This window comes from Rhinolophus ferrumequinum, chromosome 14, assembly GCF_004115265.2.
Source record: "Rhinolophus ferrumequinum isolate MPI-CBG mRhiFer1 chromosome 14, mRhiFer1_v1.p, whole genome shotgun sequence".
Lineage (NCBI taxonomy): Eukaryota > Metazoa > Chordata > Mammalia > Chiroptera > Rhinolophidae > Rhinolophus > Rhinolophus ferrumequinum.
The window spans coordinates 39,166,429-39,177,591 of record NC_046297.1 but is presented as its reverse complement, the minus strand read 5'-3'; the positions used below and the strand labels follow the sequence as shown (position 1 = coordinate 39,177,591).

The following is an 11,163-nucleotide window of genomic DNA, read 5'->3' as shown; positions in this document are numbered from 1 at the left end:
ATATACAGATGATGTATTATAGAATTGTATACTTGAAACATATATAATTTTATTAACAATGTTACCCTAGTAAATTTAATTAATAATAAATAAAAAAAGAACGTGGCAATTACCTCACTCTCCTCAGTGGCTCCTGCAGGATAATTAGATGCTAAAAGACAAGTCAAATATATGGAGGCAGGTTGCATAGCTGCCCCATCACACATTTCTACAGCTCATGGCTTTACTATGCGGGGCACGTGACAAATTGAGGTTTCTACGTCCCTGGGTCATCATAGGTCTGTTTAAGGTCAATTAGGACAAGCTTTGAACAAAGGATTAATATAAGTCTGACAAATCGCATTAGGAAATGTATTTGTTTTGTCAGATTTCTTGAGTAGTAGCATTTCTTGGTTTAGGCTGAATGATGGCATTCAACATGCATACTTACTCATCTTGACAGCTAACAAGATAAACATGTCAGCATGTGATTTGCCAGATAGGTTCCTACGAATTTCAGATAGAAGTTGCCAACAGTGCACATTTTGGAAAAGGTATGAGTGTCACATTCAAGGTAGTGGCTGTAAAACAAATTTGTTTCTGCCTACTCTGCCCACGTATTTGGCTCTGACGGCACCAGCCATGCTTGTGCCAAGACGGTGAGCTCACGATGAAGCATTGTGTTAGAGGGCCAGTGGCAGGGACCTGAGAACCTGATCAGGGTGCTCTGTGGGTATAGGCAAAAGACACAGCTGATTTGCACCTTAGGGCACTTGGCTTTTTCTGCGGCATTCACACAGCCACAGGTGTGCCAGGAGCTGTCGCACAAAGCACCTGGCACTGTCAAACTGCCTGAAGAGCACTGGAATCTGGCCCTGGGGAGGACCTTATGGTCTCAGAAGGAAACTAAAGGATGGCTGGTGCCTGACAGCATAACAGACAGGGGTCCCAATGCAGGGTGTGGGGGCGCTCCCTATGATCCCTTGCTTTGCCCACCAGGCATTGGCTTGGTAGAGATTGCATCAACTCCTCATTTCCCTGGGGACCGTGCTGGCAAGACAGGGCACTTCTGGGTTAATTTGCTCCTTTAGCCCTGCCTGTGGTTCCTGTTGACAGGTGTCCCTGGACACAGGATCCTTCTAAGTTCAAGACACAGTGGAGCTGAATTTAGAGAACATCCTTTCACAAGAGGGTCATGCCAGTACCACAGAAGACTCGCCCTCTCCATCCCACTATCTCCTGTAGTCTGATAGTTTTCCACCCATGTGTGTGGCCTCCCGAGTTACAATGCAAACTCCTGGACAGGAGGGGTCTTGCTTTCCTTCTAGTAGCCCCCACAATATCCAGATAGGCACTCAATGCATTCTTGTTGTTGACCAAGTTACTGAAGAGACTTCTTGTTTTGCCCAAATAGAAGTCAACCTAGATGATAAAGCAATGTTCCATTTCTTCAATGAGAAGATTTCCCCAAAAGTGTTTTGTTTTTTGCCAACTTGATTATACAAACTCTAAGGTATATGTCTGTTTAAGTATTTAATCTATTAACTTGGAATATACATGTATTTCAAATCACACAGCCCATGAAGTATTTTATTTTCACTAAAATATTTTATTGCACTACAGATGTCTTTGGCACCAGTGGACCACATGGAGATGTTGGAATCGTGTGGGGTGATTTGGGTTGTCACAATGACAGCAGGATACTACATGCACTTTGGATGCAGGTCAGAATGCTAATGCATGGGTAATACAAATTGTCCTACCAGAATCCCAGTAGAGTCTCCACTGAGAAATGCTTGTCCATGCTTTAAAGGGACAGCAGCAGGTGTAGTGGGAAGAGCACTGTCTGCCTTAGTGACTGACAACTTGGGTGGGAATCTCCACTCTGATACTTACTTGCTGGGTTGCCTTTTGCTAGCTACTTAACCTTTCTGAGCCTCAATTCTCATTTGCAAAATGAGGATGAACATACCTCACAGGATCCCAGTGTGGCTTAATGAAAGTGTTTGGCTCTGGTTAGGTCCTAGTGAATAGCAGTTCTTATTCCAGATGGAGGGAGAAGATACTTCATGTGCTGCATCCTCTCCAAGTGTTTGACTGTTGTATTTGAAGGAAACTGATGGTTACAGTCAAGTGGTGACCCTTCAACTGTGCCTGGACACTATCTTATGCTAAGAAGCAAGGCTGGCCTGCCAGGACTTTGAAATAGGTGTGTCTGTGAACTACAGCTGCACAGGTGGGAAGGGAGTTGGCAGGCAGAAAGGCTACATCAGCAAACATGGGCAGTGCCCACCCACTTGTGCTGGCTTTGGGACCAGTTCCCTTAGCGGTGAGCGGTGGCTTCCTTCTGCCCTAGCACAACCCTGCCTAGGTCAGATTGACTGATAATCATTGTGTTCTCCTGTGGGGCCAAGGCCCCGTGGATTTCACCTGTGCCTTCCAGACTCAGAGAGCTTCTGATGCTTTTGTTTGATGAGCTGCTGGCAGCACCCCTGGTGGTACTCAATTACAATCTGACTCAACTGAGAGCTTTTGGTCTCAGGTTATGAAACAAATACCCACTGAGGCCTGGATAACCGAGCTCTCAGGCCATACAGATTTCACAACATCACTCTTGAAAAATGAAGTGACAAAGTTCCCGTCTTATTTGAATTCTTGTCACTCTCTTGTGTTATTACATTCTTGCCTCCAGTTACTGCTTTTTGTGGTGAATGCTTCCTCATGCCTTCCCCCACCTCCCATCCACTTGCATGTTCTCCCTGCATGAGACAGCATGCAGACCTGGGCTGCTAGAGACCAGGAGGGGCTGCATCTCGGGGTGATGTATATCATGGGGTGGTTGGATATATCCAGAACTTTACTGACAGGACATTTCTGTATTCCATCCTCTACAAAAGCCCATTTATCAAGAATGTTTCTGGCACTTGCTAATAAAGTTCTGTGACCTTGGTCTTCCTAAGGAGGCTCAGCTGAGTTAGGGTCAGCTAGCCAGGGGGATTGGGATTGACCTCTCTCCATTGAGACATGGAACAGGAAACCTGTGTGTGGGGACAGGGTCCCAGAGAGCAGTTTCCAGGCTCTTGGCCTCACGTGGAAAGGTGCTGGCTCAGGTAGTAGATGGCCATCGGCTGTGATTGGTTGGCCATCAGCTGTAACCAGTTAGCCAATTTGCCACTGATATAACTGCTGTGACTGCGTTGGTTGGTTTGTTGGTTGGTTGGCAGGCAGAAAAGCAGATGGCAGATTGCAAATCGTGTGGATCCTACTTCATGTGTCTCACCCGGCCGCCAGTGAGACTGGGGTACAGGAGGACCCCGTGTTGGGGTACTGGCGGATGTTTGCTCGGTGTGTCTCCAATTCAGTCACCAGCAAGAATATAGTGGTATGATTCCCCTTTCTATGGCTCCACTGCTGTTCCTTTTTGGCCTCACCATATCCTGCGTTCTTATGTGGGGAGCAGGAGCTGAGACCCAACCTATCACCCTGCGTGACATATGGTGCAACGAGCAGGGTATGGTGCCGGCCAGAATGCCCAGAGGGGTAATAGAGCAGGTTTTATACATGTGAAAGCTCAGCTTCAGGAGGCCCGTGAGGAGCTGTGCTGGGAACAGGAGGCGCGGTCTGCCTGGGAGATTCGAGCCTCCAGATGGCACACCACCCTCTTGGCCATAGAAGGCATCACCTTCCTTTTGGTGATCTGCTGCTGCTGTGAGTTCCGAAGGTTGTGGACGTCTTGCACTGAGTCCTCCACTGAATCGGATGCCTGGCTGTCGTACGGGAGACCCTGCTCGCTGTGCCATTTGTCGTATGGGGCGGCCTGCGGGGTCTCAAGTCCCGCTCTCCACATAAGAACGCAGGATATGGCTAGGCCAAAAAGGAACACCCACGAAGCCATAGGTAGGGGAGTCATACCACTATAGTCTCACTGGAGGCTAGAGTCACACGACCTGTAACCTGACGTCCGCTTTTCTGCCTGCCAACAAACCGACTCGACTCGACTCTCGACTTGACTCTCCAGTGCAGCCGCGGCAGTTATATCAGGGGCTAATTGGCTAATTGGTTACAGCTGACGGTCAATTAGCCACAGTTGACGGCCATCTACTACCCGAGTCAGCACCTTTCCACGTGAGGCGGAGAGCCTGGAAACTGCTCCTGGGACTCTGTCCCCACATTGGCACAGCGAGCAGGATTCCGACCAGATAGGAATGGTGTCTGCCTCTGGGCAGGAAGACAGGTGGCCCCCACACAGTGTATGGTATCTGGGAGCCACTGTTCTCAGGAGCTGGACCCCCAAGGAGGGTTGGGAGGGCATGGATCGCTCTCCGGCCAGCGTGGAGAGGGCCCTGCAGGTTCTAGCTGAGCAGCTGCCAGAGGAGATGAAGGGTACAGCCGGCTGTGTGGGCTGGATGTTCCTCACTGCGTTGTGTCATAACATGGAGGACGCGCTTAATGAAACAGTTCAGGTGCAGGACCAGCAGCCCTGGGAGAGGCACTTGAAGCTTGGGTCCACCTGTTAGAAGAATAGCCCCACAGTGGAGACTCTGAGGCAGAGGCGGACGATGCGAGTGGAAGCAATGTAGCTCCCAACACCCACGACCGGCCCATTTGAAGCAAAAGGTAAAGCATGAACAACATTTGGGCCCCAGGGTCACTGCTCTCGGCAACCCAGCTGTGACTGAGTTTACAACCTACACCCTTTACACTCCCACTGAGTTGCAGGAGCTGGGGAGGTGGTGCCGACAGCGCCCTGCAGAGCCAATCTCAGCATGGCTACTACATTTATGGGATGAGGGGGCAGACAGCATTCTCTGTTCCCCAGGCGAAATGGAAAAGCTAGCCTCCGTGATGATGCATCTGTCCCTGTGACAAAGGTTACAGAACTGCCATAGGTTGGCCCAAGACCAGAGCAACCACACTCTAATGGAGTGGCTCACCACTGCAGTACACACAGTATGGGGAGAGACTGGCAAGCTGCCAGACACTGTGAGTAAATGGCAATCGTATACTGAACTTACTCAATTCATCCGTGAAATGGGTATGAGACATGCTATGTTCAACCCTAATATGCAGGGGCCGGATGACGAGTGTTTTACAACCAACATGAGAGATCTGGTTTTGGATACTGCCCCTGCAAGTGCTTTTGGATCCTTGCTTGCCATTCTTACGCCCTACGTGGGGTGGCGGATCCATTAAGTTACAATTGCCATGGCCACCCTGGCGTGTGTAGAAAGCCGGTGGCAAAGGAAGTTAAGGCAGGAGGTCCGAGAAGTTAAGACCTGAAAGCCCAAGCCAAAAGTAAGGGGGTGAGTTCCCAGGCCTCAGAGAGTAACACGTATGCAGATGTGGCGTGATCTCGTGGAAGCAGGGGTTGATCACGGAAAAATAGACCAACAACCCAATGCATTGTTGTTGGAACTTTGGAAACAGTTGCATCCGGAACAGCAATTCCGGAGAAGCCTAAAGTAGAAGTCTGGGAAAGCGCAACCTGTGTCCCTCCAGGACTTCATGCGGCAGCTTGAGGCCGACTCTTTTCAGCTTGATTAGGGGTGGGGCCAAGGTACCCGGTCAGAGGGGACAAGCAGGGACGGGAGGCCCCACGTGGAACTGTCCATGCATTGGTCCCCTTCTAATGTGCAGAGGGTTTTGGCCCTAGTTGACACCGATGCAGACTGCAGTCTTGTTTATGGGAACCCTGGCTGTGCCCAGGAAGTCTGGCTGTGCCCAGAGAGACTGGTGGTACCCTGAGAACCCTGGCTGTGCCCAGGAAGTCTGGCTGTGCCCAGAAAGTAGGTGGACATCAAGAGACACTCCCTGGGACATTACTTGAACTGGACTAAAACTTTTTCTCGTGAGCTGGGTTCCTGACCAGGGCCCCTCGTGGAAGATGCTTGTTGCCTAGATTGTGAGGTGAGACCCTGTAGGGGTGGAATGTGGGGACAGAGTCCCAGAGAGCAGTTTAGAGGCTCTCGGCCTCACATGGAAAGGTGCTGGCTTGGGTAGTAGATGGCCATCAACTGTAATCAGATGGCCATCAGCTGTGACTGGTTGGCCATCAGCTGTAATCAGTTAGCCAATCTGCCACTGATATAACTGCCGTGACTGTGTTGGTTGGTTGGATGGTTGGCAGGCAGAAAAGTGGACAGTGGATTGCGGATTGTGTGGATCCTACTTCGTGTGTCTCGCCGGCCGCCAACAAGATTGGGGTATAGGAAGACCCCATGTTGGGGTACTAGCGGATGTTTTCTCCATGCGTCTCCAATTCAGCCGCCAGAGAGAATATAGTGGTATGATTCCCCTATCTATGGCTCCGTTAGTGTTCCTTTTAGGCCTCACCATAACCTGCGTTCTTATGGGGGGAGCAGGACCAGAGACCCCGCATATCACCCTGCGTGACACTGTGCCTTACCAGGACGTTGTCACTTGGTGGCTGTAATGCAGGGACTCAGCTCCCGTTCCCCGCACAAGAACACAGGATATGGTGAGGCCAAAAAGGTACAACAATGGAGCCATAGATAGGGGAGTCATACCACTATATTCTCCATGGTAGCTGGTCGAGACACAAGAAGCAAACATCCACCAACAAGGGGCCTTCCTGCACCAGTCTCGCTGGTGGCGGGGGAGACATGGGAAGTAGGATCCACACTATCCACACTATCGGCAATCTGTGCTTGCTAGTGTAGCCACGGCAGTCGTATTAGTGGCTAATGGCTAACTGGTAACAGCCGATGGCCAACCAGCCACAGCAGACGGCCATCTGATTACAGCTGATGGCCATCTGATAACCTAGCCAGCACCTTTCCACATGAGGCCGAGAGCCTGGAAACTGTTCTCAGGAACTCTGTCTCCACAGTGGCTGTGCTCTCTGTTAATTGTAAATACATTGAAAAGAGAAATCTGAAATCCTGGAAAACATGCATTGTTTTGTGAAGCTGATACACAGAGAATTGCTAGAATCACACACAAAGCCATCACCAAATGTTTGGCAGTGTCAGGACAGTTAATGAAAGAAGAGAAACTCAGCAAGGGGAGGTTATGGAAAGTGGTTTAAAAGTAGAATATTAAAGAATAAGAAAGACCTTCGGGGAAAATGATGGATACTTCAAATATATGTGCAGTGCTTTTGTAGAGGTCTTCATTATGATCGTGCTGCAATTCAAAGGAGGACACTATTGTGTTTATGCTATTGTATCAGTCACCTCCAAGGGCCAAGTCCCCGTGCTCTTGGCCTCACCTTGACCACAGTCAAGGCTTCAGGATGGAAGAAGTTTCCCTGGGGCTTTTACCTGGATGGCTCATATTCTTCACTTTCTTCCCGGGCTTATTTGATGCTGTCAACACCATCAGTGCTGTGTTTCTAACAGACACAAATGGTCCAGAGTGCTGGGAGCATTAATGGCCTCAGGAACAGCCCACAAGCAATGTGGAGCCTGGAGCTGATGCAGAAGTAGTCCTCCTGGTCTGTGCCCAGATGGACAACTCTGAGAAGCAATCTCTACCCTCCTCAGAAGGCTGTTGGTGAGATTACACCTCAGTTGCCCCCCAGAAATGACCTTGACAATGCACCCTACATTGCATTCCTTTCTTCCCTTCCTCTTTATGGTTCTCCAGTCACACAGGATCTCTCTCTGAGTCAAGTGGCAGCACACAGGTATTTGACTCAGGCTCCACTTTGCGGGGACCCAAGTCACTACCATATAGACTGTCAGAAAGAGTACATGCAACCCTCCTTTCAGTTTGGGTTCCAAGAAATAGGTCTAAGTTTTAAATATAGCCTTTATAGTATTAAATAGAAGAGAAAATAAAATCTTATAATCTTTACTTAGTTTCTCAAGATACAACTCTAATCAATCCTTTATTTGCTGTCTTTTATAACACTTGTTTATGTTTTAAGTGGATTTACTTTAAGTGGCCTTTTCCCATCAGATAATGGGAAATATATATATATATATATATTCCCCTACACACACCCCCAGAATTCTATAACTGACTTTTTTTCACTTACATTGTATATCTTTTTCCATACATCAAAGATTCTTCTAAAACGTACATTCTACCATATGGCTGAACAACTATTTATATAGTAAACCCACTATTACTGTATTTTGAAGTTATTTCCATTTTTTAAATATTAGGTTGGTGCAAAAATAATTGTGGTTTTTGCATTGTTGAAATTTGCCGTTTGACATTGGAACACATTCTTAAATAAATGTTATGATATACATAACATTTGATATGATAGACATCATTTTAATGCACATTTCTCACTTTTTTTTGCTAATGACTTATTATTTGCTATTCATTTTAGATTATGGAAATTATGTTAGACAAAAAGCAAATTCCAGTGCTTTTCTTATTTGAATTCAAAATGGGTGGCAGCGGAGACAACTCACAACATCAGCAACATATTTGGCCCAGGAACTGCTAACGAACGTACAGTGCAGTGGTGGTTCAAGAAGTTTTGCAAAGGAGATGAGAGACTTGAAGATGAGGAATATAGTGGCTAGTCATCAGAAGTTGACAATGACAAATCGAGAGCAATCATTGAAGCTGATTCAGGAGAACAACTACAGGAGAAGTTGCTGAAGAACTCAACGTCGACCATTCTATGGTCGTTTGGCATTTGAAGCAAATTGGAAAGGTGAAAAAGCTTGGTAAGTGGGTGCCTCATGAGCTGACCCAAAATCAAAAAAATCATCATTTTGAATTGTTGTCTTCTCTTATTCTATGCAACAACAACGAACCATTTCTTGATTGGATTGTGACGTGTGATGAAAAGTGGATTTTATACGACAACCGGCAATGACCAGCTCAGTGGCTGAACTGAGAAGAAGCTCCAAAGCTCTTCCCAAAGCCAAATTTGCACCAAAAAAGGTCATGGTCACTGTTTGGTGGTCTGCTGCCGGTCTGATCCACTACAGCTTTCTGAATCCCGGCGAAACCATTACATCTGAGAAATATGCTCAGCAAATCGATGAGATGCACCAAAAGCTGCAATGTCTACAGCCAGCATTGGTCAACAGAAAGGGCCCAATTCTTCTCCACGACAACACCCGACCACAACCATTGCACAACCAACACTTCAAAAGTTGAACGAATTGGGCTACAAAGTTTTGCCTCATCCATCATATTCACTTGATCTCTCACCAACCGACTGCTACTTCTTCAAGCATCTTGACACCTTTTTGCAGGGAAAACGCTTCTACAACCAGCAGGATGCAGAAAATGCTTTCCAAGAGTTCGTCGAATCCCAAAGCATGGATTTTTAGGTTACAGGAATAAACAAACTTATTTATCATTGGCAAAAATGTGTTGATTGTAATGGTTCCTATTTTGATTAATAAAGATGTGTTTGAGCCTAGTTATAATGATTTAAAATTCATGGTCTGAAACCGCCAATTACTTCACCATAAATAAAGGTGAAGAGAATTATCTCAATATATGTCCCTTGGGCAGGTTTTCAGCTCTTGTGTATCAGCTTCCTTATCTGCCACAGAGGGCAAGACTACCTCATAGAGCTGTTTTGAGAATTAAATATATTTTGTAAAGTGCCAAGACCAATGCCTTCTGCATACTCAGTGGTCTATAAAGGTTAGTGATGATGGTAATGGTGAGAATGATTATGACTCTTATTTTAGTAAATAGTGTTGTCTACCTAGTTACTCAGTCCAATCAATTCCCAAGACTTGTGAATTCTGACTATTTTGTTTTCTTTCTCCCTCCTGCTGCCACTACACTATTCAGGCCATCTTCCCTCTGTCTGTAGTCCTTCCCCCAAGTGGTCTCCTTGCCTTGAGTTCTGCCCCTTTCAATCCATTTTGCCTTTTGTGATCAAAGTGATCTTCCCAAGACAAAAAACTTTGAATAGGTGAACCCATTTCTATTCTTACTGGCATTGTTGGGAGTACCTACTTTTCAAACCTTCACTAATATTCTCTATAATTATTTTTTAAATGTTCTTTAAAATGGTATCATTTTATGTATTTCATTTTCTTGCAAAGGTTGAACTTTAAAAAACACATGCTTGCCATTTTTATTACTCCCATTGCATAATGCCTGCTCATGTCCTTTGCCCTAAAAAGCATGTATATTATGACACAGTAAATGCTATTTGCTCAATTTTGGAACCAGGCAACACTTGCCCTGACTGGCCTTGGCTCTGGGCTTGAGGCGATACAGAAAAGTCCCTTTTATTGTTGCCTCTCATGGTAGGATGTCATGTGCCCATCTGTTTTAATTTGGCACAGCCCATGAGGACTTGAGAACAGGACCTTTTGAAGCACATAATAATCATTTACTCTAAGTGGTCTGTTCCTCATCCTCGGATCACTTTCTACATTTAGCTCCTTCCGGATGGCCATTTTTAGCCCAGACGACCATTTTGAAGCCTACTGCTTCTGGGGGCTAAATATAATTTATCTGGGAAAAGGGCCAACTGCAACAGCTTATTTCCTTTTGGCCTGTGTCTTGAGGCAAGACTGAATGTGAGAGGAAATCTGGAGCCAGCATGAAGAAAGAGGGTGGCACCTCTGAGTGCCAACCACCACTGCACACAGACATTCTGGTGACACAGGGGGAACCAGAGGACAGCTGGGGTTTTCCCATTTTTGAGCTCCCAGAGGGTATAGGCAACTTAGTCATGACATGTGACCAGGTTCTTTTGGTCTGAAATGAGAGAGGTGTTTGGGTGTGTGTACCTACTCAAATCTTATTGGATGGTTATACCTGAATTCCACTTCTCATTCTGATAATTCATGCTGCTTGGGATAACACAGAAGGCCTTCCATGATCTAATCCCTGATCTTATCAGTCTTGACACTCCCCACTAGACCACAAGGATCCCAATTACCATACTCACCTCTCTAGCCATGTTGAACAACTACAGTTCCCCAAGTGCATCATCCTATTTTACATCTCTATGCTTTTGCAGATAGTATTTTCTCTACTTGGGTTAGAACTGGAGAGCTACTACTCATTTTCAAAATCCAGACCCAATACACTTGACTCACCTAAATAGAAGTAATTACTCACTCTTTTGTTTCTGTATGGCTCTCATTTTCTGTAATGGCTCTCATTTGCTCTTCTAGCACTAAATTTTCCATGCTTGTGTCTCTATTAGAGTGTGAAAATGCTGAGGGCAGAGATTATCTTCATCCATGCATCCATCCATCCATCCATCCATCCATC

The 11,163-nt window shown here is 46.3% G+C and overlaps 1 pseudogene; it reads left to right on the top strand.

The window, feature by feature from the left end:
• Nucleotides 1-4,289: 4,289 nt before the first annotated feature.
• Nucleotides 4,290-9,317, top strand: LOC117033719 (histone-lysine N-methyltransferase SETMAR-like; annotated as a pseudogene).
• Nucleotides 9,318-11,163: the final 1,846 nt, after the last annotated feature.